The following is a 27561-nucleotide window of genomic DNA, read 5'->3' as shown; positions in this document are numbered from 1 at the left end:
ATTTGGCACAGTTGCTTTTTATATTGTCGTCATTCCTCCTACTAAAGTGGCTTGCAAAATTATAGAATGTGCAACCCCAACTATTTCCTCATTATTTTGATGCTCAGTAAGGTTCTATATTACAGCATTCCTCTGAGAGCTTAAATAATATATGGTGAGCTGAAGAATGCTGTTTTGCTCAATTTACTTAATCATTTTTGCAATGTTTCCCAAAGTTCCCTGAAGATCGGGAACACCTGGAGTGCTTGACACAAACAGATTCCTGACCCAAACCAGACCCACTAAACCAAAACTTACAGAGGGCATGTCTAATAATCTGCATCCTTAATGAGCCCCTGGGATGACTCTTACCCTCACAGAAGTGGTGAGTACTATGAGACAGAGGTCCATCGAGTCCATCCCCATCAACAGACCAACTTCCCATTCCACCCTTTGTGTAGTTCTCCTGCTGTAGAGGGACGATTCAACTCAAGAGGTTAAAAACTTGGTAATCTTGGAAGATGCACACAGCTGTCCTGCCAAGCCACTATACTAGCTGGTGTGATCAGTCTGGGATCAAACGTTAAATATTTTACATCTGAATGACATAGCAGATATGCAAAGGAAATGTGTTTTTCCAATATAGGTCGCCATAAGACCATTTGCTTTGCTCAAGTATCTCCTTCATCTCGATGCAGCTGAATGGGAAAATAACACCCAGAATATGGCAGCTGAAACGGAGGAGGCTAGGAAGTATTTAACAAATTTTTGAAAACTTTCATTATGCAAATTTGACCTATGACCTTGAGGGATGCTTCTGAGTCTCCTTTAAACACCACACAGCTACATTCTCCCAATGCTAAGGACTTGGAGTTATCACATATTTATCCTTTTGAATGATTGGTGTGTACCTTTGTGGATGACAAATGACTTCTCTCAATGCACGATACATTAACTTTCTAAGACAAGTAAAATACTGAGTGGCTATCTGGTGCATTCAAACACTGTAGACAATGACCGGTGGTGGGGGGTAGGAAAGGCGGGTCAAGAGAATATATATTATCAGTGTGATGGGATTCGCTTTGGGACCCTAAACATACAACTGACTGATTAATCAATTTGGAGTTGAAACTGTACACTGGCCAGCTTTATCTTCCTCTGTACCCTTCAAAGGCTCACAGTCTCCTACAGGATCCATTCCAAACTATTTAGCACACATGTGGATCCAGCTTTCTCCTTCCTCTTCATCTTCTTTCAGTCCTAACCTAGTACTGGTGATTCAGTATCAGGAATCTCTTGTAGCTTCCTGAAGAAACCTTCCTGTAGAAAATCCTGTATTCCCCAACCTTTGCTGGTGTAATCACCTTTACCTGGAATTGCTGTCTCAACCCCCGACTTTAGGACTCAGCTTAAGGGTCATCATCCCCAAGAAGCCATCCTTCTATCCCCCATCTTTGTCACTGAAATAATCAATGTCATAATACTGTCCAAATTCTAGAATGTAAGCTACAGGGCTAAGGAGAAAGGAAGAGAGGGAATTTACTGGCTTTTATGGCCCCAATGTCCACTACAGAGCCTGGTCTATGGAAGGTTCTCAAAGAGATGGTTATAGACTGCAATTATGTTAATCAATCCTGGGAGTGTTTAAAATGATGAGACCAGATTACTCCTGCCAATGTTGCTTTTCTGTTGTCCCTCAAAAATGACCACAATACTTTTTTATTACAGCCTTGGAGACAAGGCCAGAAGTAGAAAAAACACTCCATTCATTTTTGATAGAATATATTTGTTTGCTGTGCTATGTGATTCTTTTTCTGCCTATTACGTGTACATTTAAAAAATTAGTTGCACCTTTTCCTTTCGAAGTCCTTAGTAACCATGTTGTTTCAGATACAAAGGCCTATAGAGCAATGCCCACTGCCCTGTGAATGGGGCCTTTGTTCTCAGTGCTGTTTTGGTAGGAAATGGTTGCTATTTAGGTTTCCAAGAGGGAATATAAACTATGCTCACCTAATCAAACAGACCAGTAAATACAGCAGTTAATCTGACAACTTCAAATTCCTGAGTTGCATTCTGAGAAACAATTTAACACCAACCATCATTTAAAGTCTATGTAAATCATAAGCCTTTGGTTACTAAGAGCTTTATTGTATTTTATTTCGTTTCATTGTATTAATTACTGCCACTGCCCAATTCTAAATCATATTGCAGTAAGAGATTTCTTGTTGGTGGAAAAGAAAAGAAATTCCAGAGGAAAATATAGCATGAAAGTTCAAAAATAAAACATGTTAAACAGATGTCAAAGAAAGAGAGAAACAGCATGGGTGACTATGTGAAAGGGAAACCTGACCCTGTCCTATCGGTGGGCTATGAAGAAGAACTGATCCTGAGGACAAGAGAAACCCAAGAGCAGGTCTATGGTGCCTGAGGAGTGAGCCTGCCCATTGTTCTCATCTATTCATATAGTTATTGCAAACTAGTCTGCCCTGTGGCTGTGGAATAAAAGGCAGTGCCTGTTTATTCAAGTTATTAGCAGTTTTACAATGCCCTCACCAAGTCACCCTGCACGGTTAGTCACTGCTTCAGGAACAAAAGAGCTAAAACAATACTTGCATGGAAACAAACAAACAAAAAAACCACCTAGTTGTTGAACGCAATATAGAATGATGCTTCAAAGCCCAACAACAACCACAATACAATCTGTTGGTGTGAAGGATGGGCTATGAATGTCACCATTTAGATCCTACTTGCTTGCTAATAATGGCAATACCCTCTTAAAACTATGTCCTTGCAACGGATCAGGGAGCAGGGCCCAACATGCACACAGCACGTGCTAAAAGCACTATCTGAACTGTTCCTTCCCTCTTGAAAAAAAAAAAAAAATCTAGTGTTTCTGGTTTTTAAAGGAGCCATTGTCACTTCTGGTTGAATGTTTATTTTACTGTCTCCTGCACAGCAGAGGGCATTTCACCTATAAAGAGTGATTATAGAGCACTGGCATGATTTGAATACTCTAATCAATGCTAGTTAAAGTAGGAATAAATAAACTTTTATGGCACCGGGGTTCCTACCCTTCATGGAAATTATTGTTAATTTATTGAATCAATAATCTTAAAACAATAAATTGTGATGCCCTTTGTTTTACTAAGCCCTTCTCACAGTGTGTTAAAAAGCCAAGGGCTTTATAAATATTGCAACAGGCTGGGAGAAGGGTTTTTTTTTTTTTTAACCAAGTCTTTGTATATGAGCCGTTATGCAAGAGATTAGACCGTAAAAGTTGAAAGTGTGTATGTGCGTTGAAGGTGAGGGGAACTTGGACGTGAGCAGGCACTAAAAATAATAAATAACAACAACAACAACAACAATAATAATAGTAATTCCTATACTACTTAAAGTGGCTGAGCAAGGAATGTGGATTCTTTTTCTCATTAAACCTGTCACCGTTTGAGGTGGTATGGTTTTACGCCCCAGATGTCTGAGAATTATTACTTTCAAGAGCTTATTTATTACAAATCGGGGAGAAAGACTTTTGGTTGACACAAACAGGAAGCTGACTGTCCAGAAGGAATACTTGTCCTCAATCTTTTTCTCTTAGCCATAGTCCCATGTTTGTTTAATCTGTTCTCCACCAAAACCCTTAGCAAAAACAAAACTCCTAGATTCATTTTGAATTTTGCACCTCCTACAGTCCTGAATTCTCGAGAATAAGATATGGGCCCTAAAACAGTGGCTGACACGTGGTTGGCTCCAAACCAAATATAATGTGCCCTCTCTGGGGCCGTCCTGGGACTGCTTCTCCACTCCACACACAAGTTTAGCAGGTCAGGAGAACTGTATCCTTGCAATCTTTATTAGTTTTCTCATTATGTTTTTACCTTTTGTAGCAATCAAAGTATCTTTTGGGTACCTATTCATCCTGTTACAAAACTGTACCCAAATGCAAACTCTCTGGCTTTAAAAAATAAAATATAATGGAGAAAAGTGCACATTTGGGGTAATATCTGCAGATGAGACATTACTGTAGAAGCGATGTCCCAGAAGCACCTAATATCCAAAGCTTTCTGTGTAGATTAAGCTCCTCTAATGGCTCTACAGCTACTATATACAATTATCTGCTCACTAACAGCATCCCTTAAAACAGACGTAAGGGATCTTTGAAGCCGAGCTCTGCATACCTTAATTATGGAACCAATTTGGGACACTATTTGTTCCAACATTTTTTAAAGGCCTTCCCTAGATTATAAGAACACATCTAATTCAGGATTATTTTTTTGTGCTTGGAGACCACAGACCTGAAAGCAGGCAGTTGGAATGGCCCCCCGGGGTGCCACTGTTTGCCACCACATTCTGCTGGGGGTGTTGCAGTTTTTGTTACAGGACTGACCTAAAACCAGAAATATTATTCCCTGGAGCTGAACTTGCGACAGAAGTTCCCACTCCATGGGATCCAGCTCTGACTATGGGACTGTAATAATTTAGCACCTGGAGGGCCCAGCAGGGAAACTTTAGAAGCCAACGATTTATGGAATTTCCATCAATCACTGGTATCCTGCTTTGAAGAACTCTCTGTGAGTTCAGTGAAATCTCAAGGCATCTTCCTGGGATTCTGAAGAGTTCAAGAAATGTACCTGTACTAAAAGAGCGAAAGGAGAGCCCATATGTATCAAACACCTACCATATGCCATACATGATGCTAAATTAGCTAAATCCTCCTATAGTTGACCCATTGGCAGAGGCCCTCGGTCTGATCCACTGGTTAAGAGATGGCTCCAGACAAGGAAATTCCTGAGCTGGGTTTGATTTACAGGAAGGGTATGGCTTAAGTCAAGACTCTAGTTCAGTCCTAGTCCCCTCCCACTATATATTCCCAAGGCAACTCTAAAGCCCCTGGAATCTGGTTGCAGGACAAGAATCAATTCCATGAGTTTTAACTGCATTCAACCACTAACAAGATGAATCAGGACTCCAGGCTGTCAGTAAGGACTGACAGCAAGAAACACAAAACAATGGCTGCCATGTAAAGACTGGCTACTACAAGGGGACCACTATCTTGGGAGACTAACATGTAATTTCATTTAGCTCTCACAACATTGCTTAGAGTAATGGATTGTGATCTCGATTTTAGAAACGAAGACTGGGGACTTCCAGAGGTTCGGGGGCTCACACAAGGAAACAGAGTGGCAGAGCCAGAAGTCATGTCTGGTTCCTCCCGGATCCAAAGGTCATCCGTATGCCAAGAAACCATGCTGACAGCCCTCTCCTAAACTCACATTATTGCTTCAGTCCCTGTGTACCTTCAGGGAGTTGGCAACTGTCTCAGAATGATCTCTTTTACTCACAGAACTTAATCCAAACCTTGCCCTCATGGATATTCCACACTCTGAAATTCTCATAAAGAAAGAATCAATATCCATTATGTAGGTACCGGATTCATAGATTTCAGCGAATTCATTCATAAATAGGAAAGTTCAATATTGATTTAACATTAGTGGGTCTATTAATATTAAAGCTGATTAATTGTATTCTTCCAGCCTTAAGACTTTAATGTCCATGCTCTTCCCCAAACTGCTTAGTAGATAGGATTCTCTCCTTATGTTAGGTAAGAGATAAAGTTACCCTCAGAAATGGGAGGAGAAGTTGTATGGATACGTATATTCAAAAACTGAATCTTTGGGGGATCCAAAAACAATCATGTGCCTGGGATTCACAGAGATGAAGGCATAATTTAAAAACAAAAATGGTCTTAGCTCTAAAAATTGAATTATTTTATCACTTCTTACTGTGGATAGCAGCATTCACTGCCCAGACCGCCCTTTTAGGACTGAAGTTCTCATTCCCCACACCTTCTGCATTGGTGACTGATCGCTGAGAGAGTCCCTCTCCAGGAATCACCCTTGGCAAAAGGAGCCACCATATTCAAAGTTACACAGCTTCTTAGGAAGCAGCCCCCAGGCAAGGACTGGTCTATGGGATGGGTCAAAGGCTCTTCCTCCTACCTCACTTAGGTGTAACTTTGATGGGCCATCCCAGCTCCAGAGCTTCCACTGGATCCAAAGCGGCCCTGATGCCACCGCATCTGAGTTCAGTCTCTCTCTCTCTCTCTCTCACCTTAACACTGCTTTCCTTTCTCCCTTATAGATGATTTCCCAGAGAACTGCCCTCAGTAAACCTCCTGTATACAAATCATCTCAGAGTCTGTTCCCAGGGAATCTGACCCAAGACCCCCTCTAAAGCACAGAGGTTTATCAAAGCCTTGCTGTAATTCACACAACCTTTCTCTGCCTTTACTTCCTCCACTTGTCATTACCAACCCAAATTGTCACCCCAGAATAAATGCTGTTTCCCCCCCATATTATGGCTCCATTTCTGATGGCTTCTGCATACACAAAACTGATTTACTCAAAGCTTTAGTTTTTCTTTGTCCTTCATGGTTGGCCTACCATCAGTCTCCTTTAGGCAGAAATTTTGTGCCAGACCACCATTTCATGTCTCACTGGCAAGCAATCCCATGGATTTGGCTAATTTTGGTTCAGGTACCTATCTCTGGATTGTCTAGATGGAAGACAGAGGAGATCTAAGGCATAAAAGATGGCCACCCCTGCTTAAGAAAAAGTTCAAAGCATCCTTCTCAGTAGAGAGAACCACAGATGTGAACATTTCTCTTAGCAGGGAAGGTAGACTTGACTGGCACCATTTCTCTTAGCAGGGAAGGTAGGCTGTTCATTGCATTTGATATGGACTGGATGTTTGTGTCTCCCCCAAATTCAAATATTGAAATCCTATCACCCAATGTGATGGTATTAGAAGATGAGACCCTTGGTGGGTAATTAGATCATGAGGGTGGAGCCCTCATGAATGGGATTAGTGCCCTGATAAGAAGAGACACAAGAGTTTGTTCCTCTCTCTGCTCCCTACCATATACTGATAAAATGAGAAGATGGCCATTTTCAAATAAGGAAGAAGAGACTCTCACTAGACACTGAATCTGCCATACCTTCATCTTGGACTTCCCAGACTCCAGAACTGTGAGAAATAAATGCATTTTGTTTAAGCCACCCAATCTATGGGATTTTGTTATAGCAGCCTGGACCGGCTAAGACAGCATTTAAAAACCAGGTCTGGGGCACCTGGGTGGCTCAGTGGGTTAAGCCTCTGCCTTCGGCTCAGGTCATGATCTCAGGGTCCCGGGATCGAGCCCCACATTGGGCTCTCTGCTCAGTGGAGAGCCTGTTTCCCTCCCCGCCCCCGCCTGCCTCTCTGTCTACTTGTGATCTCTCTGTCTCTCTCTGTTAAATAAATCAATAAAATATTAAAAAAAAAAAAAAAGAACCAGGTCTAATTCTAGTCAATACAACAGTGATATATGGGTATTTATTTAACAAATATTTATTATGCATCATTAATTAGGTCCTATTTTAGGTAAGGGAATAGAGCAGTAAACAAAATGATAAAATTCCTGCCTTCATGGAGTTTACATTTTAGTGTCTAGGACAAAAATAAATAAATAATTGACATTCAACAAGAACAACAACAAACAATCTCCATACATTTATACGTCTTCCCTAATATAACTTCTGGGTCCTCAAACAAAAAGTCAAATCAAGCTGATCTTTCACCTCCTTTCTCTGCTCATCCTCTCCTATTAGTACTAATGGGCAGGGAAATGGCCAGAGAGGTAGGAAGAGAGAGGAAAGAAACCAAAGCCTTAAATAATCCACTTTATTAATAAAGTTAGCTTTACAAGTGAGCAATAAAAATCTTCGCCTGAGAGAGAATTCTCTTTCCTCTGTTCAGGCTGTTTCATTCAGTCATTTATAATTTTTAACAACATTTATATAGCATTTTTACAGTTTCAGAAGCATTTGTATTTAATCATTCATTTACACATTCATTCAGCAAGCATTTATTATTTAATTATGTGTGTCAGGCCCATATATCACCTCCTTTCTCTGCAATGCAACTGTGAGAGGATAGCAAATACTATTAGCATACCTGTTTACCACGTGAGTCTGGGGGAAAATAAAACTCAGCAATACAGAATAAGCAGAATAGAAAAAGAGAAGCACTCAGGTTTGTTTCCATATACAATATATTGATAGGAATATCCTCGTACGTGCAAAAAAATTTTTTTGAGCTGGTTTACAATAATACATGCAATATAATAAGATGGAAAAATATAAATGGATTGAAAGAAGCTTAATGAAGGGGCAATAAAAGTAGAATGGAAAGCTGAAAACAAACAGCAAATCAGAAAACAGGTGTGCATGTTAACTATGTTAGGATCTTTCATAATTACTGAAGTTGAGCCTCCAGTCTTTTATGAGCATTGCTATTAGTGAAAAAATGGAAATAGAAAAATAACACTTTTTCAATTACTAAATTGCAAGGGAGGGGAAAAAAGAAAGAGGCAGAACTTATGGGATAAAAGACAAGTAAGAGACACATCTTCCAAACAACATGTGGACCCTATTGGATCCTGACTCAAGCCAACTGTAAAGAATTATTTATAAAACAACTAGAGAAATTTTAACACTCTTTTTTTTTATATATATAATAAGGAACTGCCAGGTACTTTAGGTATGACAGTAGGATTGTGCTTACGTTTTTGAAAGAGACACTATATTTAAGATACCTATTGAACTATTTGAGCTGAAAGAAAACATACAATAGGTATAATATTCCCATTGTCCACAGTAGCTTTGTGTTGGGGCTAATTAATGGACCTTATTCTCCTATAAACCTGGGGAAAGGCAATATAATGCCCAGAGTTTTTGTAAAGATTAAATGGGATGAGCATAATCGATCCTCATCATTTGTGGGTTCACTATTGTGAATCCTCATTATTTGTGACTTTCCTGACTCATTAAAATGTATTTACAACACCAAAATCAATACTCATGGTGTTTCTGTGGTCATTTATAGACATGCACAGAGCAACACAAATTGTAAGTCACCTGAAGCAAGTGTTCACAGCTGAGATGCAAAACAGCAATGCTCTGCTTTCTCCATTTTAGCTCTCTTACTATAAACAACTGTCCTTTTCACGGCCTATTTAATGCCATTGTTTTTTGCATTCATGTGGGTTTTGTTGTGATTTCACCATTTATAACTCCCTTCCACCCAAGTGTAGTGCTAAAGTGACGTCTAGTGTTCCTAAACACAAGAAGGCTCTGATGTGCCTCACAAGAAAATACATGTGTTAGAAGCTTCATTCGGGCATGAGTTATAGTGCTGTTGGCCATGAGTTCCATCTTAGTGGATCAATGATGTATATTAAATAAGACATCTTTAAACGGAAACATACATAAAACAAGGTTATATATTTACCAATTGACAAAAATATTGTGACCGGAGGCTTATAGGAACCTAACCTTGTATTTCCCCTAGGAGCAATTATTCAATATTCACAAATTCAATGTTCACAGCAACTTTATAAAACTTAACTGCTGCAATTGTATATAAAAGACTTGGGTTAATGCTTTCTGTAGAGCAAGTACTCAGCAAATGTTTTTTCTTCTGCCCTTAAGTGATAGAAATCAGACCCAACTCCTTTCTTGGGACTCATTTCCTGGGTTCTCTATCCTTTTTTGTTTGTTTGTTTGTTTTGTTTTGTTTTTTTGTTTAAATATTTTATTTATTTATTTGAGAGAGAGCACAAGAGAGGGGAGGGTCAGAGGAAGAAGCAGAGCCCCCCTAAGCAGGAAGCCTGATGTAGGACTCGTCCTGGGACTCCAGGATCATGACCTAATCCCAGGCAGACACATAACTGACTGAGCCACCCCAGTACACTTGGTTCTTTTTTCTTAGCATAGCTCTGCAGCCTGTCAATAAATTGTAATGTGTGTAACACGCTATTTGATCTAACATATCTGCATCTAGACACAACTTTCAACCAATATCTGCCTCTCTGGGATTGCTCTAGTTAACAGAAAAGGCACTGGGCTTGGAATTAAAGTGTGGGCCATTAAAGTGTGGGCCAATCTTCTGCTGTTCTATGAGCTGTGTGATGCACAGTTGTGTCTCAAGCACCTCAGAGTTCTGTGACTACTACATAAAGAAAATATAATGACTCCATTCTACAGTAGAAGCTAACACAGAGAGATTAATGAAATCTGGAGAAGCTACAGGAACAGATGAAAAAGAAGTGCGAAGCTACCTTCTTTTCTTTTGAAGCCACAGAGGGCTGCCCATCCCCACCTAGACAAGTTGTGTATCTCCTACCATGATTCCCAAATTAGCATTTACTGCTGGGCTTCTAAATAGGTATGTCACTACTATTCAACACCACACAATAAACATGCTCCCTGGTGCACCAATTTTACTAGAACATTCATTGAGAAAAATAAGTTAAAAAGTATTTTATTTTTGAACTGTGGCTCAAAAAATTCTACACAGGAGGATGAAGTACATACTTTTACTGTTTCACAACATATCCTCTGACATCACCTTGGATTTCACCTGCAACAATGAAGGACAGTCCTCATGCAAGCTAAAGGCATCCTGGCCTAAGGGCCCACCATATCTCTCATTTTTATGTCTCAAGCCCTTTCCCAAGCCTCAGGAACTTGACCAAGATGCGAGCAAGGCAGATCCACAAGTGAAGGGAAGTTAATGCCCTTGAGAAAAATCTGCAACTAACAAGGGCTAAGTGCCCCAGCTCCCTGTGCTTCAGAAGAATAATTCTGAGGAGCAAGCAGCTTTTCTCCTTCCTGTCTCACTCTTCCTACTCTCTTGCCTACCATATAAACTAGTCCAAATCCTTGTCTCAGGCTCTGCTTTTGGACTTAAGGAGAGCTATCTGGTTGGAATGGACTTGAACTGCATTTGCACTTTACAATGAACTAAATATTTGTTTAGATACTGAACTGCCAACAGATATATGACAGACTGAAAAGCACAGTTCTCATGTACTAAGCAAAAAAAAAAAAAATGTTTTCTCTTTTGGTAGCTATTTTGAATCATGCTCTAGAATTCAATATATTCTTCTCTCTGATTAAGGATCTTGAGTGGAGGGGCACTGGGGTGGCTCAGTCAGTTAAGCATCTGCCTTCAACTCAGATCATGATCCCTGGGCCCTGGGATGGAGCCCATATCATGCTCCTTGCTCAGCAGGGAGCCTGCTTCTCAATCTCTTGCCATTCCCCCTTTTCCCCCCAACCTTGGGCTCTTTGTCTCTATATGTCAAATAAATAAATAAAAATAAAACCTTTAATTAAAAAAAGGAAATTGAGTGGGGGAAAAATAAAATAATTCTCATATTAATCCTCAATACTCCCCACTCACATGACCAATCAGGAGTTGACTGTAAGTGAATGTCACTGCCAAGGTCCACAAAACTGTATTTCAGCACACGGGGCTTAGGGGATGTTTAAGTGTTTAGCTCACTTAGTTATCCCACTCACCATAAGACTCAAGGGGAGCCATGTAACAAAGACAGTCTGCCCTACTTCTCAGGCAGAAGAAAAGGGTAGGCTCATTCAGTAACCTGGATAACTGTGGCTATATGAGCCACATTAACATAAGATTATCTTCCCTGCAAATCTGATTAAGTCTCTGGTACACAGGGTATGCTGTCCTAGAGGACTTCAGAAATCACTGCTTAAAAAACCACGACCATAATTAAGGCTCTCCTAAAGATAAAAAGTACTTATATCCAAATTGGGGAAATACATATATTTGAACACTCTTTCCCTTACTGATCATTTGTCCTTGGAAAAGGTGGATATAAACATTATTGCTGTTATTTCGAGGTAAAACTGAAAAAAGGAGGAGAATAAACAGATATTAGCCACTGACTTTTAACTCTTAGTCATGCGATAGAATTTTAATTTATACTCATTGAGCTATTCCCCAGGACGTACTGTGCCAGATTCTATGATTCATCATCCTTCAATTAATCTTATAAACTGCACTGAATGAATTAGGGCCTTCTCTAAATTTTATGAGAAAGACTTAAGTACTGACTTTGGTGGGGAGATCCAGATTGCTTTGCTCTACTGAAGTTCAAGAAAAGCTGTACTGTTCATGCAAGCCTTCCCTCCTCATCCTCACTGGCTTGGACTTTATTTTGTTTGGACAGGGGTGATAAGTAAACAAAACCCTCTTTCAAAAGCCATGAGGAAGTCACAGTTTACAATATATTCTCTTTTAAAAACTTAACATCATTATTTTTATTCCTTCTATGGCCAGTGATGTGTCCACCCCTACATCCTCTGAATGTGAAAGATCTAGTGGTGAAACAGATTGGCCTCCTGTTGCCAAGACCCGGCAATACATTCATGGTCCAGTTATGAACATATTGTGTGTGTTCTGTGACTTCGTTACAGATTAGTCCTATATCTGTTTTTGCCCTCTTCTATTTTAAAATGCAGAGTCTGTACCCAAACTGAGACTTAATGACAAGAAAAAGCATAGCCTTACTACTGCCATTCATCTACCAGTTTCTTCGAGCCTGCCCAGGTTTCATGCAGTGTCCAAGTAATGACCCTTCTACAACCCAGAGGATGAAACAGAAACGGTGACATGGTAAACTCTACTGAATCCCACCCATTCCGTGTTCTAACAGTTTGACTCCATCACCAAAAACCAAGCGTCCTTGGCATCAACTACAACTGATTGGTCCAAGAAGAATTACATAAATTGTTCTGACTTTACTTTTTCTGTCTTTTTTTTTTTTTAAGATTTTATTTATTTATTTGACAGAGAGAAATCACAAGTAGGCAGAGAGGCAGGCAGAGAGAGAGAGAGAGGAGGAAGCAGGCTCCCTGCTAAGCAGAGAGCCTGATGCGGGACTCGATCCCAGGACCGTGAGATCATGACCTGAGCCGAAGGCAGCGGCTTAACCACTGAGCCACCCAGGGGCCCATGACTTTACTTTTTCTTCTTGAAAATGAAGGAGAAGTCATCAGGAACTAACACAGTGTTTCCATAAGAATACGTCATTCATATTGCCATACACCTCAACTTAAACCCCTTTCTTTGTGAGTAAAGGCAATTTGAAAATACTAAGGTTCTATGTAACTGTACTGGTACGTTTCTAGAATGTTTAACTAAGTGTTGGTGGTCATACACCTACATTTTTAGCAGCCTTCCTGATGTGACTGGGTCTGTAACCTGCACCTTTCGAGTACCACCCTCTGCTACAGGGCAGTACAGAGTTTTCCAGGTCAAGCCATGGAGGAAGCAGCAAAGGGTATGCAATCTTAAGGCATAGGGACAGCCTGAGCTTTAAAAAAAAAAAAAAAAAAAAAAAGGCAAGCAAGCAAGCAAGAATGAATGATAGAAAGGAAGGAAGAAAAGCATGGAATTGAACACAATTCAATAGTAAGTATATACGCCAATGTAATTCATTCATTGATTCACTGATCCATCCACTGCTCAACCACTTACTCACCACTTGGTACATGATCCACCCTATATATGCCCTTGGAATTCAAAAGCAACTAAGATACCCATAGTCTAGTAAGGAAAGTGGGAAAACAGTTATAACCTGAGAGACAGGGTTCAGATAGGCTGTACCAAGGGTGAGAAATATGGCTGATGGACGATGAGGCAGTTGTATTTTATAGTTCCAAGAGAAAGTGAACTTGATTTTCATTGCTTCAAGTCCACATGGACTTCCCTGCAAATATCTTCTTGGTAAACTAAGATAACTCAATGAGAATTTCTACCTTTTTAGACTCTGATGCCCTAGGTAGGAAAGAAAAGGAAAATGATCGATTTTTGCTCACATGGTTGCTTGATGGGCCATCATCATGGACAGAGTCTATTCCGCGGCATAACTCACAGTATTTATCTCTGCAGCTGCACACAGGGCTCTGATGCTCACACAGAGAAGCAAACAGATGATGGAAATCCCTTTCTAACAGAAATGTAGGCAAAGTAAGCTTTCTATTACTTTAGATTTATTCTCTCTTTGGCAAATTCTAGGAAGAATGGACTATAGGCTCCTTGAAAGGCCTCATTATGCAGAAAGAGCATTTGAGAAAGACTAGAAGGGAGGGAAGAAGGAAAAAAGAAGGAATGAAGGAAGGAAAGGAAAGAGGAAAGGGGGAAGAGAAGAAATGAAGGCATGCAAGGTATCTACAGTATTTGGAATAAGAATTTTTTTTTTCTGCTACAAAAAGTAACCACAAGTCACACAACATCAATTAACATAAGAAGTAAAGAAACATTAGGGAGTAAAAGCTAGACCACCGTCCTTTCACAATTCATATTTATCCCTGGACAGTTATCTATTATTAAATGTCCTGGTCAATTCCTACCTTACTTACCTGTCTATCCATTAGCAAGAGCTGTGTGTTAATCTTTCTGCAGTCATTTCTGATGTGTGGTGGTACATACTAGCCCCACCACAATAAAAAAAAAACAAAAATAAAACTGGATCTTTGAAAGCAAAGCCTAAATGACCACAGCATATAATCCTCCCATTCTTGAAAGTATCATTCACACAGATAGTAAAAGTCATACACAATCACATGATCTCTGGGTAAAGAGTAGGAAGTCCAAAGACTATCTCTGAAAGCACTTTCAGAAAGGAGATAGCCCACGGTATCTTGGGCCCAGACTCTGAGTTTACCTCCCTTGTGAGTACATATCCCATTCTCTTACAACTTAGCATATAATCAAGTAAAACAACTAAAGGGCATTAACCTGCTCTAAGAAAGGAGATTCAAACTCTATTAAGATAAGAGACAGCTCTCCTTTCTTTGCTTAATATTTATTGAATATCTCCTAAGACACGCAATTTGCTACAACTCTCTCATGTTCGTCACAGTGAGGAATTAATACAGCTGTTAAGCACATCAAAAAAGATTCTTCTCCTGGAGGGAAATCACAGTATAGAACTGTCAGGAAACTATTTTGGAAGCTTACACCAAATTGGAGTCATTCGTTGTTGCTGTGCAGCTAAATAATGAAACTTAAAATGGTAACAACTCTTCAGTGTTTCCTTTAAATTGATACTTTATCTTGGAAAGTTATCTCCAACTGGAATGATACTGTTCAATCATTCACTGAAATAGGTATGTCCTGAGGACTCACTATGTGCAAAGCACCATTCTAGGCTCGGGGGAAAAAGTGGTGAACAAGAATGCCCTTCTCTGGAGTCTAGGTTTCAGCAGGGAAAGACAATATATACGGATACATAAAACAAATAATTATATAAGATGATTTAAAACATGGATGAGTGTTATATTTTACACTAAAATATAACAACGGGAAAGAAAATGACTAAATCGGGGGCGCCTGGGTGGCTCAGAGGGTTAGAGCCTCTGCCTTCGGCTCAGGTCACGATCCCAGGGTCCTGGGATCAAGCTCCGCATCGGGCTTTCAGCTCAGCAGGGAGCCTGCTTCCTCCTCTCTCTCTGCCTGCCTCTCTGCCTACTTGTGATCTCTGTCTGCCAAATAAGAAAAATAAAATCTTTAAAAAAAAGAAAGAAAGATGGGCGCCTGGGTGGCTCAGTGGGTTAAGCCGCTGCCTTCGGCTCAGGTCATGATCTCACGGTCCTGGGATCGAGTCCCGCATCGGGCTCTCTGCTCAGCAGGGAGCCTGCTTTCCTCTCTCTCTCTTTGCCTGCCTCTCTGTCTGCTTGTGATCTCTGTCAAATCAACAAATAAAATCTTTAAAAAAAAAAAAAAAAGGAAAGAAGGAAAGAAAGAAAGAAAATGACTAAGTCAGTGCGGGATCTAGGAAGAAGACCTTAGTGTGGTCAAAGACCTCTCTAAACTAAAATAAGAAGGATAAAATGAAGGGAGATATAGGGAAAGAATATTCCAGACAGAGGGAAAAGGAAGTGCAAAGGACATGGGACAGTTAATACCTTGAATATCAGAGCATGATTTGTACAGTTCTTTACAACTTGGAGCACTTCCCTGTACATAGTTTCATTTGATTCTCAAAACAAGCCTGGAATAAGGGTACCACAGGTAATATGACCCTCACCTTACAAATGATAAATCACACACCCAATAGAGGGGCAGATGAGGTCTTACAACGCTTATGCTTTCCAACACATCCTGATGCTGCTCTGTGTTTCTCGAATTATGAAGGGGACATAAATCATCTGAGCAAGTAGTTCAATGCCATGATTAGCTCTACTTTTTTTCTTTCTTTCTTATAGCATAGTGGGTAAAGCTCGAGCTCCGAGTCTGACAGACCTCTATTTGAGTTCTAGTCCTGCCTCAGTTACATCTGCTGCCTTCCTGCCAGTCACCATAGAGGCACTGTCTACTCTCCTATTAAAGTCAACCCTCCACTGGGACACTGGATCCCAGTCCCTCTATCCTACTAAGGACATTACTGCAGAAATTCTCCCCTTTCTCCTGCATCATTAAAATTTCCCTCCCTACTGTATCATCCCCATGGACCTATCAACATGCTGTTATTTCACCCATCCAAAATAATGTTCTCCTGACTGCCTATCTCCTGTGATTAGCATGCCATTTCTTTGCTCCTTTCTTTACTAACACCACTCAGAAGAGTTGTTTGTACTTATTGTCATCAACTCTTTCCTTTCCCCTCAACATGTTCCTTCTATTCCAGCTGATCAGGATGAAAATCTTAGCATTACCCTGAACTCTCTGTCTCTCTCAGATCTTATCTAATTTGGAAATCCTATTAGCTCTGCCTTCAAAATACATCCAGAATGCAAACTTTTTTTTTTTTTTTTTTTTTTTTAATGAGAGAGGGAGAGTGTGCACAAACAAGCAGGGATGGGGAGTAGTGGGAGAGGGAGAAAGAGAGGCATAAGCAGCCTTCGCGCTCATCATGGAGCCCAGTACAGGGCTCGATCTCACAACCCTGAGGTCATGACCTGAGCTGAAATCTAGCATCAGACGCTTAACCAACTGAGCCACCCAGGCACCCCCAGAATGCAAACACTTCTTAGCATCTCCACAGCTATCACACTGGTCCAAGCCATCAGGACCTCTCATCTGGATTACTAACAGCCTCCTAACAAGCCTGCTGCTGTTTACAGTCTATACAGCAGCCAGATCACATCACTCCTCTACTCAAGCTTTCCCATGCTCTCATCTTGCTCAGAATTAAATCAAAATACTTACAATGGCCTATAAGGCCCACATGATCATGCCCCCACAAACACCTTTGACCTTATTTCCTATTTCCCTCTCCCTGTGGCTCACCCTGCTCCTGCCACTTGGGCTTCTACCCCTGACTCCTCTGCTAGAACGTGAGCTCCACAAAGTCTGGTTTCTTTGTCTGGCTTACACATGTATCACAAAGGCCTGGAACAGCGCCTGGCACAGAGTAGGCATTCAGTATGCAATTGATGAAACATAATTCACGACTACCTAATATAAGGTTAGGTGCAGATCTGCCTTAATCTTTAGGTTTTTGTTCTTTACTTAATCTAATAAATACATAGTGTTCCACCAGATATCACAATCTTAATTGCTAAATATAGGTCTCAAATAAAGATACAATAAAACTCCATCTCACTATGCACTGCATAAACTTAGTTGGTTGCTAATGTCTTTCGTATATAAAAAAAAAGCTGTTCCTTTGACTGCTGCCTCAGTTTAAGGATCCAATCTTGACATGGAGAGAAATATTGCTTCCTTATTGTTCAGATTATTGGTTCACCACTACTTAAGTGCCTAGAAATAGTTAGAAAATAACCTTAAAATAAGCAATTTATTTCTTCCCAAATAGACTCAATTCCACTATTGAGTTTCTTTTTGGGTCAACCAAAGCTATCATGAGAATATACAATAGTTCAATAATTTTTAACTCATTCATATAAAATAGAAAATGGCTACTTATGAAAAAGAAACAAATATCACCTTTTAAAATGCTTTATGACTTAGAATTGGGCTAAAACTTTTTCTGTATTAATCAAGAGTCCATTATACATCAGAAGTGATGATAAAAAACAAGAGGCTCACCATATTGTGTTGAACATTTCGCAATATATACATATATTGAACCATTATTTGTATTGAAACTAATATTATGTTGTATGTCAATTAAACCTCAATTAAAAAAAAAACAAAGATGCTCAAATATAGCCATATAAGAAGGAAAACTAATGTACTTAGACCAAAAAAAAAAAAATGGAAAAAGTAAAACATTTAAAATAATAAATGACATCTCTGATATCTCTGATTTTGATTAGAAAAAGATATTATACTAAAGTCTCATAATTACTTCATTTCAGTCTTCCAAAAACTATTATGGCGATTTTATGGGTATTTTGCCTATCATTCTTGAATCATAATGTGAGTACCACCCTATATCTCCTGTCACTTATATACCTAAGATTTAAAAACGTAATAAATTTCTTCTCAGAATGTGTTTTGCACTTCCACAGTTCTTCCACAGAACTCTCAGAACTTGAAAACCTGGGGATTGGTCCTGATTGTTTTCCCCCCCTTTCTAGTCCCCCGTAAAGAAGAAATCAGTAAGGAAATCCCAAACCCTAGACACAACCCTGCTAACTCCTGGGTAGCCCCTTGATTCACAGTACAATGTTCAAACACATCTGGATGCAGACCCCTCTAACCAGGCCTACCCCTGTAGCATCTGTCATGCTTCTTTTTAAGGAACAGTATTCTCAATTTCCCACAGAGCTCTGTAGAGGCCATTACAATTGGGATTGAACGAAACCCAAAACTTACGGCTGAAGAACTATTTTAGGACTATCTAGTCTTAATTCATTTCAGTTCAGTCCCATAGACATTTATCCAACTTACAGGCATGGTGCTAAGTAACCATTCGACCAATAAGGCCTGGCCTCGCTTTTAACACAATAAGTGCAATGGCGGAATTAGGTGCAGGGTGCCCTGTGATACAGACAAGGTACCTTGTCTGGCCCTTGGGTTCAGGGAAACTTTCTGCACAGAATCATACACTGACCGAATTTCAATAGAAGTGGAGTATAAATTGAGCAAAACAAGGTGGACAGGACATTCACAACAAATGCCATTGATCCATTTTTACCAATTTGGTTAAAAAAAAGTCAGAGGGGAGGAAAGTTGATACCTCGTCTTTTACAAGAGGCTGGATTATCTGTGTGTCTTAGTTTATTTCTGGTGTGTTCATCTTTGCTGAGTTAACTTGGGGTTAACTGCAGTCCCATATTTAAAATACTTGACTTATTTTGCCTTGCATGGCATAAATGTCTTCATAAAAGAAATTAGGTACAGTGGTCTGAATTTTGAGAGCAAAATTAATATTATCTGGATTAAGTGAGTAAGAATACATTTTAACTCAGTTAAAAGACATCTATTTTAATAATCAGTTTTAAAACTTTAAAAAATCAGTTTTGACTGCATGAGATTTTTAGAAGGAGTATTCCATTTGAGTTTTGTTTACCAATATTGGAAGAAATCCTAACTTTTTTTTTTTTTTTAAAGAAGACTGTATTCCAGTTTCTTCAATCCTTTGTTAATTTGTCTTCCTTCATGCACCCACTGTGCTTGTTTCTGTAACATATGGGACTTTATACATTAAAGCAAAGCTGTGTTTGTTAAAAAAAAAAAAAAAAAAACCCTGCTGGTTTTAAATTCCCGTTTTTATTCCATGTATGCTACACCCTGTTACAAAAAAGTTACAGATCATTGCTATTTTTGCCCAAATTTCACCCTACAGAAGTCCCTTTATTAAGAAATGAGAGTTAATGAAAAGAAAAGTAGGGCTACTGTTTATACGACTGCAAATATCACTAGGGAAATATTTCATGTTTACATTTTGCCGAGCTATTTATAGCGGGGACACATACTACAGTAAAGCCCTCTTTTCCCCATATAATGGATATCTTTGTGCCTGAATTCTATATACTTATATGGTTTACATTTTTATCCAGTCTGACCACATTTCATTCCACATTACTTTGTCCTCCAAGCCCAGCTATATTATAGCAACACCTTCTGGCAGAACAGAGACACTGGAAATGTAGTGAAATAAAACAGTGCCTGCCTACCAGTGTCTTAAATAGTTAGCAGGGAACATGGACTAAGTTTAGCTATTTAACAAATCTTTCATATCAATTACTAGGGTCATGCCCACTGATGGTCTTTGAAAGTTCTCAATTTTAAGCATCTGAGTTTCTTCCTCTGAATTAATGACTAATACTTATTGCTGTACTTCATCTATATTTTAACTATTTGGCATGATGTATTCATAAATCCGAAACTTCTAAAGCGGTTCTTGCCTGTAGTACAGTTCGATGAGTGAACTTTGGAGTCCCTCTGCTGGTCATTTAAGTCAGTCTTAGCCAAAACTGATTATTAAAACCTCTCTTGGCCACCAGCCTCAACATCCACCTTCTTATCTCTGTACCCGCAGCCCACCCACGCTAGGCCACCCCTCCTCCTTGCCACACACAATCACTCACCCCATTCCTAAGAAGTATATAAATACAATGTGAATAATTACTATAAATTCCTAATATTAGGTTGTGAGAATCTTTTGCCCATGACTTTGGATCTATAATAAAAAGTTCTTGTGTTTTATTTTTTTAAAAGATTTTATTTATTTATTTGACAGAGAGAGAGGTCACAAGTAGGCACAGAGCAGGCAGAGAGAGAAGGGGAAGCAGGCTCCCCGATGAGCAGAGAACCCCATGCAGGGCTTGATCCCAGGACCCTGAGATCATGACCTGAGCTGAAGGCAGAGGCTTAACGCACTGAGCCACCCAGATGCCCCTGTTCTTATGTTTTATGACACTGCTAAAAGTTAAAACTACCACCAATTCCCTGGTTCCTCAACTGGAAATCACAACTCTGGCTTCCCCCTTCCTTATTTTTTTTTTCTTTCCTCTTTTCTTTTCTTCCTTAGATTTTTTAAAATTAACTTTAATTTTTAAAGAATATTTTCATTTGCATTACCCTTGATGACTTCTATTACTTTCCAATTACCTGATTTAATCCCTTTAAACATTTCTTTAATTTTGTTAATTCAAGAGCCCAAGCAGAAAACAATAGTACTCAGAATAAAAAGTGGCTTGGGGTATTTAGTCACTGTGCAAATATACTGTCTTTCCCTTGGCTCCTCAGTTTTACCTAAAATAGGAGAGAAGCCTTCCTGGGACTGGCTCTTGTGTGATGGAGGAGACTTTCAAATAGATAAAGTCTTGAACTGTGCTTAGAGAAGATTAGAAGTTATTTACCTAAACAGAAATGAGATGTCTCCTTGACATTATATGTTGTCCCCTTGACATTTCCGTCATTATCTGTTGCTGGTCGATGGTCTCAGAATTTCAGAGCATTCAACATTCAGTTCCCACGAGTATGTGGTTTTTCTGAGAGAGTATGTATTTCCTGCTTTCACTCTCAGTTGAAAGATATTCATCCATCAGGGATGTGTTTGCTTATCTTCAGAAAATAAGTATATTTAATTTACTATTTAGAAAAGGAAAGGGATGAAAGTAGTGATTGTATTGATACTGAGATCATCGAGTGCTCCTAAATCTTTTCCAAACACACGGCTCCCTAAACACCCCAGAATGCACCCTTTCTCCTCTTATAAAAGGTTTCCTTGAGTGGTGATAAACTAGATTATACAACACTTGTCATCAAACCCAATATGTCAACCACCCATTGCTTCCAATTAGACTGAAGAGAATTGAATATAGAACTGTGGTCCAAAATATTATCATAGCACAGATCACGCTTTTAAAAATCATAATAATCAAATATCAAAAATCTATATATACCTGTACTTTAGTCTATCAAAAAGCAGTCAAACGGATATAATCTCATCCACTAGGAACTAAATATAAATAATGTTGCATTTGTTCAGAGTCAGCACTAATACATTTAAGTGCAATAATTTGTGAGAAAAAATTTGAATGGCATCTTTCACGGCCTTTTCTTAGGTGTTGTACCACACCACAGATGAAAAAATGAACAGCAACAAAACTCCTTTTGTAGACATCTTGTCCTTGTAGTTCCTAATCTCAAATTCACTTTCATATACTCTGTGGCCTCAGGGTGCTCACTTTTTGAAAGCGCACAGGGGGAGATGGAGTTCACATCTTAATATTCTTAAGGGGATGTAAGCAAGTGAATGTGGCAAAGAGAAAATGTTCCATTGTTCTTTGGGTTTTTAATAAGTAGTTATTTTTGAATAATAGCAACCAAGTCTCCAACATCCTGGTATTCCTGCCTACTCTGCTGAAGGTTTTCTGAATGTGAAACAATGTGATTTGTAGACTTTCACAAGTAACTGTGTCAACAGTTATCATATGGTCCTAATTATTTAAATTGGAGGAGCTGGCTGACAACACTGGAAACATGGATACTTAGCACCATCTATTGCTCAAGAGCAAAACAACTGTATGATAAATAGAGGGGAAAAGCATTCTGGAGGTAGGATTCTTAAAAAGAGGGTTTGTTTAAGTTTTCTATTACTACTGTAACAGTATCATAAATGCATTGGCTCAAAACAACGCAAAGTTAATCTTTGTGTTTTGTAGGTTAGGAGTCTGCAACAGGTCTCACTGGGATAAAATCAATGGATTAGCAGGATAATATTTCTTCATAGGGGAGAATCTCCCCATTTTGTTGTCTTTTCTAGATTGTAAGGGATAGAGCTTTTAGAAGCAGCAACATTCCTTGGCTCATAACTCTCTTCCTTCCTCATCAATGCCAGCATTCTTCCATTCTTTCTGACCATTCTTTTGTAGTCACATCAGCCTATGATTCTGACTTTAAACTGGAAACATGCTCTGCTTTTAAGAACTCACGTGAGTAAGTTGGAGGCGCCCACCCAATCTATCCCCAATAATCTCCATACTTGAAGGTCCTTAACCTGAACAACACCTGCAAATTCCCCATTTTTTAATGCAAAATAATATATTCACAGGTTCCAGGTAATAGGACCCAGTCACCTTTGGGGGGGGGCATTATTCTATTTACCACAAGGCCTGATGGAGCATTAATTAAATCCTTGTGCAAACATCCAAAATTTAAGTCTTACGCCTTTCAGTGGAGTCATTATGTTGGCAGTGATACACTACTATTTATATTGGGGGCAGAGGGCAGAAAGGCCGCATTCTAATGTTTGCAACATTTGTCAGTGTTATCATTTTAGCGTTTATGAACCCAGGCTATAATTGTTCATTTTCTCTTACTAATGCTTATTAGGTAGGCATTCTTAAAATGGCCATCTTTTTAGAACATTCCAACTAAGTTTAATATTCCTTAGGGGAAGGGCCATTCCTTATTTCATCTGTTCTTCCAACACCTAACCTTTGCCTTTCACTCCATCCCACCCTTTGATCTGGTCACCAGTGCATGTGTGTACACAGAGGCAAACACACATCTACAAATATTAACACTTTCAAAAAATGTCACTGATTTTCAATGATCTCTGTTCTGTTGAGGGGTTCTGCTTAGGATGTCTCTTTCAGGAAGTACAGATAACTTTCCCATCTAATCTACCTTACAGTACTGCAATGCCACTTGTGATGATTATTTATTTTCTATAGTAATGCTATTTATAGCTTAGTGATAGACAACTTTGATGATGAATACTGAGCATTTGGTTTGATTACGTTTAGAACAGTAATAGAGACACATGAGCTGGTGGACACTCAGGATGCTGCTGGCATTTCATGACTAATCTGGAAGAAGCAAAGTTCAGGTGCTAGAGGAATGCTCAGGAGACATGCTCCATCTTGAACCCATTCCTTCTCCCGCTAGAGACCCTGGTGGCCACTGGAAATAGAAGACAGCTTTTGGCCAACAACACTGTTCATGGTCCTCATTGATTTATCACTAGTGCTGATCACTTCAAGATTTCTGGCAGGAAGGAAATACCTACAAAATCGTTTGTTCTAGCCACATTCACTCTGGGATGTCCTTGATGTTCCTCACATTTGGGATAGGAAGAATGGACATGTGGGAATATAGCGGTTTCTTTTTATAATTCCTCAAATTTGGTAAAAAAACAAAGGCACTGAGTTTTTAAAAGGACTTGAAAACTAATGTAACTTCAAGGTCTCTCAGATCTGCAAAACAACTAGAATGCATACAGAATTTATAATTTATAATGTTCACAACCATCTAACTGCATAATGAAATCAATCCTGTAGGACAGATACCATTTTACAGCTGAAGAAACTAATGCTCGTGTCTAATTGACTAGGATTCTACACAGCATACTTGATGACAGGGATATGGAGAAATTATCTCAGTTATATAACACTAGTGGGAATAAAAGATTCTCTCTTTTTCTGTTAAATACCATCAGTTTCAATGACAGTGACCCATGTTTATTAGTTAATATGTGAGTTTGGTGGATATAACTGAGACTCCAAATAATAGGTTTATGCAAGCTAAAAGTCTGCTTTTGTGACATGTGATGGCCCTGTTGTTGTTGGTCCTAGACCGGCATTCTGTCAGCCATGTAGGGAACTTCAATGTTCTTCTCTGAAATCCCTAAGGCAGTGGTTCCCAAACTTTGCTATTCACTGGAACCACCTGGAGATTTTTTTTAAAACACTCATGTCCAGCTCTCACCCCCAGAAAATTCTTTGATTGCCCTGCAATGCAACCTGGGCGTTGGGATTTTTAAAAGCCCCCTAAGCTCCCTAAGTAATTTTAATGTACATCAAATTAATCCAGCTTTTCAGAGGGGCCGTTTCAGAGGGGCCGTTGACTATATCAAATGCTAAAACACGTCTTAAATACGTCTTTGACCCAAAATCTCCATTGCAAATAATGTAATCTAAGGAAAAGTTTAAGAATGTGAACCAAGACTGAAATAAAGCGGTGTTCATCTCACAGATGTTTACAACAGCAAAAAACTGCAAATAACCTATGGCAAAAACTGCTGGATATTCAGCAAAATCTGTTTCCCCTGCCTCCCGGACTCACAGCTGGATTACATTTCCTCCTGCCTCTTCTACAGGTAGCAATGATTATGGCACTACATTTTGGGTGATGAAATGTGAGAAGCGATACAAACAGCTTCAGGTTCTAGTCCTTAAATAGTTCCCCAGGGATCCCCCAAGTTCTCCTGTCCTGCCACTGGGGAGATACAAAGAATCCAGGGAAGAAAGCCAAAGCCCTAAATGACAATAAAAGTGCAGGAGGAGGGGCGCCTGGGTGGCACAGTTGGTTAAGCGACAACTCTTGGTTTGGGCTCAGGTGGTGCCATAGAGGCCCCCCACCCCCACCCTGTCCCCACGCTGCACCGAGTGGGCTTGAAACTCTCTCTCCCTCTCCTTCAGCCCCTCCCCCACGTGCGCGCCCCTCTGCACACGCGCTCTCTCTCTCTCTCTCTCTCTCTCTCTCTAAGTAAATTAAAATAAGAAGAAGAAGAAGAAGAAGGAACGCCTGAGTGGCTGGGTCAATTTTGTGTCTGCCTTCGGCTCCGGCCCTGATCTCAGGGTCCTGGGATCCAGCCCTGCACAGGCCTCCATGCTGGGCAGAAGCCTGCTTCTCCCTCTCCCTCTGCTTCTCCCCTCTGGCTTGCGCTGTCTCTCTCCCTCCCAAACAAATAAATAAAATCTTTTTTAAACATTAAGAATAAAATCCCATATGAAGTCTCCTACCGGGAGTTTGCCCCCAGACGGCCTCAGAGCGGAGTCCAGGCGACCAGACCGCCACAGTCTGCTGCTTGCCACCTTTGCGAGCTCGCAGAGGGCGGGGGTAGCTCTTTCTGCCCCTCCCGCCCTCCCCCTGCGTGGCCCTCCGCAATCCCTCGGAGCGGGAACACAAACAGCGCCTTCCCCGCCCCCGGTTCCAGGACAAAGTCGGAGGCAAGATGGAGGGTGTGAGGGACCTTCAGACCTGCCTTCAGCCCTCTACCCGACGCAACATACAAAGCAGCTACACCGGGTCTTTTCCAAACGCCTTATTTTCCCTCAGTCTTTCTTAAGCCATGGAACGGGAAGCTACCGCCGAAGAGAGCCAGGACAGGGCTGCTTTCTTTTCTCCCTCCCTCCCGGTATTTTAAAAAAAAAAAAATTAAAAAAAAAAAGATTTTTAAGCAAATTTTTAAAAATGGAAAGTGAAATATAAAATGCCATTTGTGACAACATGGATGGACCTACAGGGTATTAGAGTAAGTGAAATAAGTCGAAGACCAATACCATATGATTTCACGTTTATGTGGAATGTAAAAAACAGATGAGCAAACAGGAAGCAGAAACGGACCCAGAACCAACTGAAGGTGTCAGAAGCGGGGAGAATGGGGGATGCGCAAAAGGGTGAAGGGGAGTGAAGGCAGGTGAAGGGAAGTATGGGCTTCCAGCTATGGCATAAATAAGTGAGGAGGATGAAAGACAACATAGGGAATATCGTCAATGGTACTTAATAGCACTGTATGGTGATGAGTCCTAGCTACACTTGTGGAGAGTGTAGCATAACATATGGAATTGTTGAATCCATATGCTCTATACCTGAGACTAATGCAACACCGTATTGTCAACGATACCTCAATAAAAAATAAAATGACATGTTTTGCTCAGTTATTTGCCATGGAATCATAGAATTGGAGAGTGGAGAGGAATTACATGGTCAAGCCAGTTGCCCAGATGGCTGGAATTCTAGTCACAACTTTCAGTCAAGGAGTCATTCATTTCTGAGATACCTCCAGTCATGGAGAGTCAAAGAACATAGAAAAAAAAAGGCACTTGGGTTTTTTGCGTCTGTGTGTTTGTGTTGCAGAGCTAATAACAAAGACAAAAAGAGGAAGGGAGGCAGGAAGACAAGCTGGCATCTATTGCACGTGCATTGGTGAGCCCCCAGATATAGCACGGCCATATGTATGATTTCATGTAATCTTCACTACACCCCTGCAAAGTTGGTGTGCCCATTTATTCAGAAGACCTGAAGCTTGTAGAGTTAACATAACTGATATATCTCCCAAGTACATATATCTGCCAAAGTGATAAAGATAGCACTTGCCCCACAGAGCATGACCCCTTCTGAACTTCAAAAGGAGGAAAAAGGAAAAAGACAGAGGTGAAAAGAGACCCAGCTAATGGTTGGTGAGCCGAACTTTGACATTCCTTTCTCTAGAGGGCTGGGCCAAATAGCATCCTGGAAGACAAAGTGGTTTCTAGAGTTAGAAGCTGGACTGGACATCCAACTTCCTTTGCTTCCTAGCAGTGTGGTCTGGAGAAAGTTTCTTAACATCTTTAGGCCTCAGCTTCCTTATCTGTACAATGGGAACAGACATGATAGCTACGACCCATCCTTATATTGAGGATAGTTTGAGGCGATGCATGTTAAGTGCTTTGCATAACAGTTCACAGATGTCAGGTACGAGGCATAGGTTTGGTGCACAGAGAAAGGGAGGGTGGCAACAGGTGCAACATTGGAGAAGTTAAAACACTTTAGGGTGTCTGCAGTTTTCTCAGAAACATATAGATAGACGTGAAAGTGATTCAAATATGTATAATAATTTCAAAATCATACATATTTTATTTGGAGTTTGTATAATTTTTAGGCAAAAATTCTGAAATATCCTGTGTATTATATATGAACGTGATGTTATTGGTCTGTGCTTTGAAATACACCTCTGGCCATCATAAGGAATTGGTATTTGGTATTATTCAGTCTCTTCTCCTCCTTAATTCCTTAGAGTAACAACATAGAATCTTGGGG

Source organism: Mustela erminea, chromosome 6 (assembly GCF_009829155.1).
Source record: "Mustela erminea isolate mMusErm1 chromosome 6, mMusErm1.Pri, whole genome shotgun sequence".
NCBI classification, from domain to species: domain Eukaryota; kingdom Metazoa; phylum Chordata; class Mammalia; order Carnivora; family Mustelidae; genus Mustela; species Mustela erminea.
Note: the sequence above shows the minus strand (reverse complement) of the source record.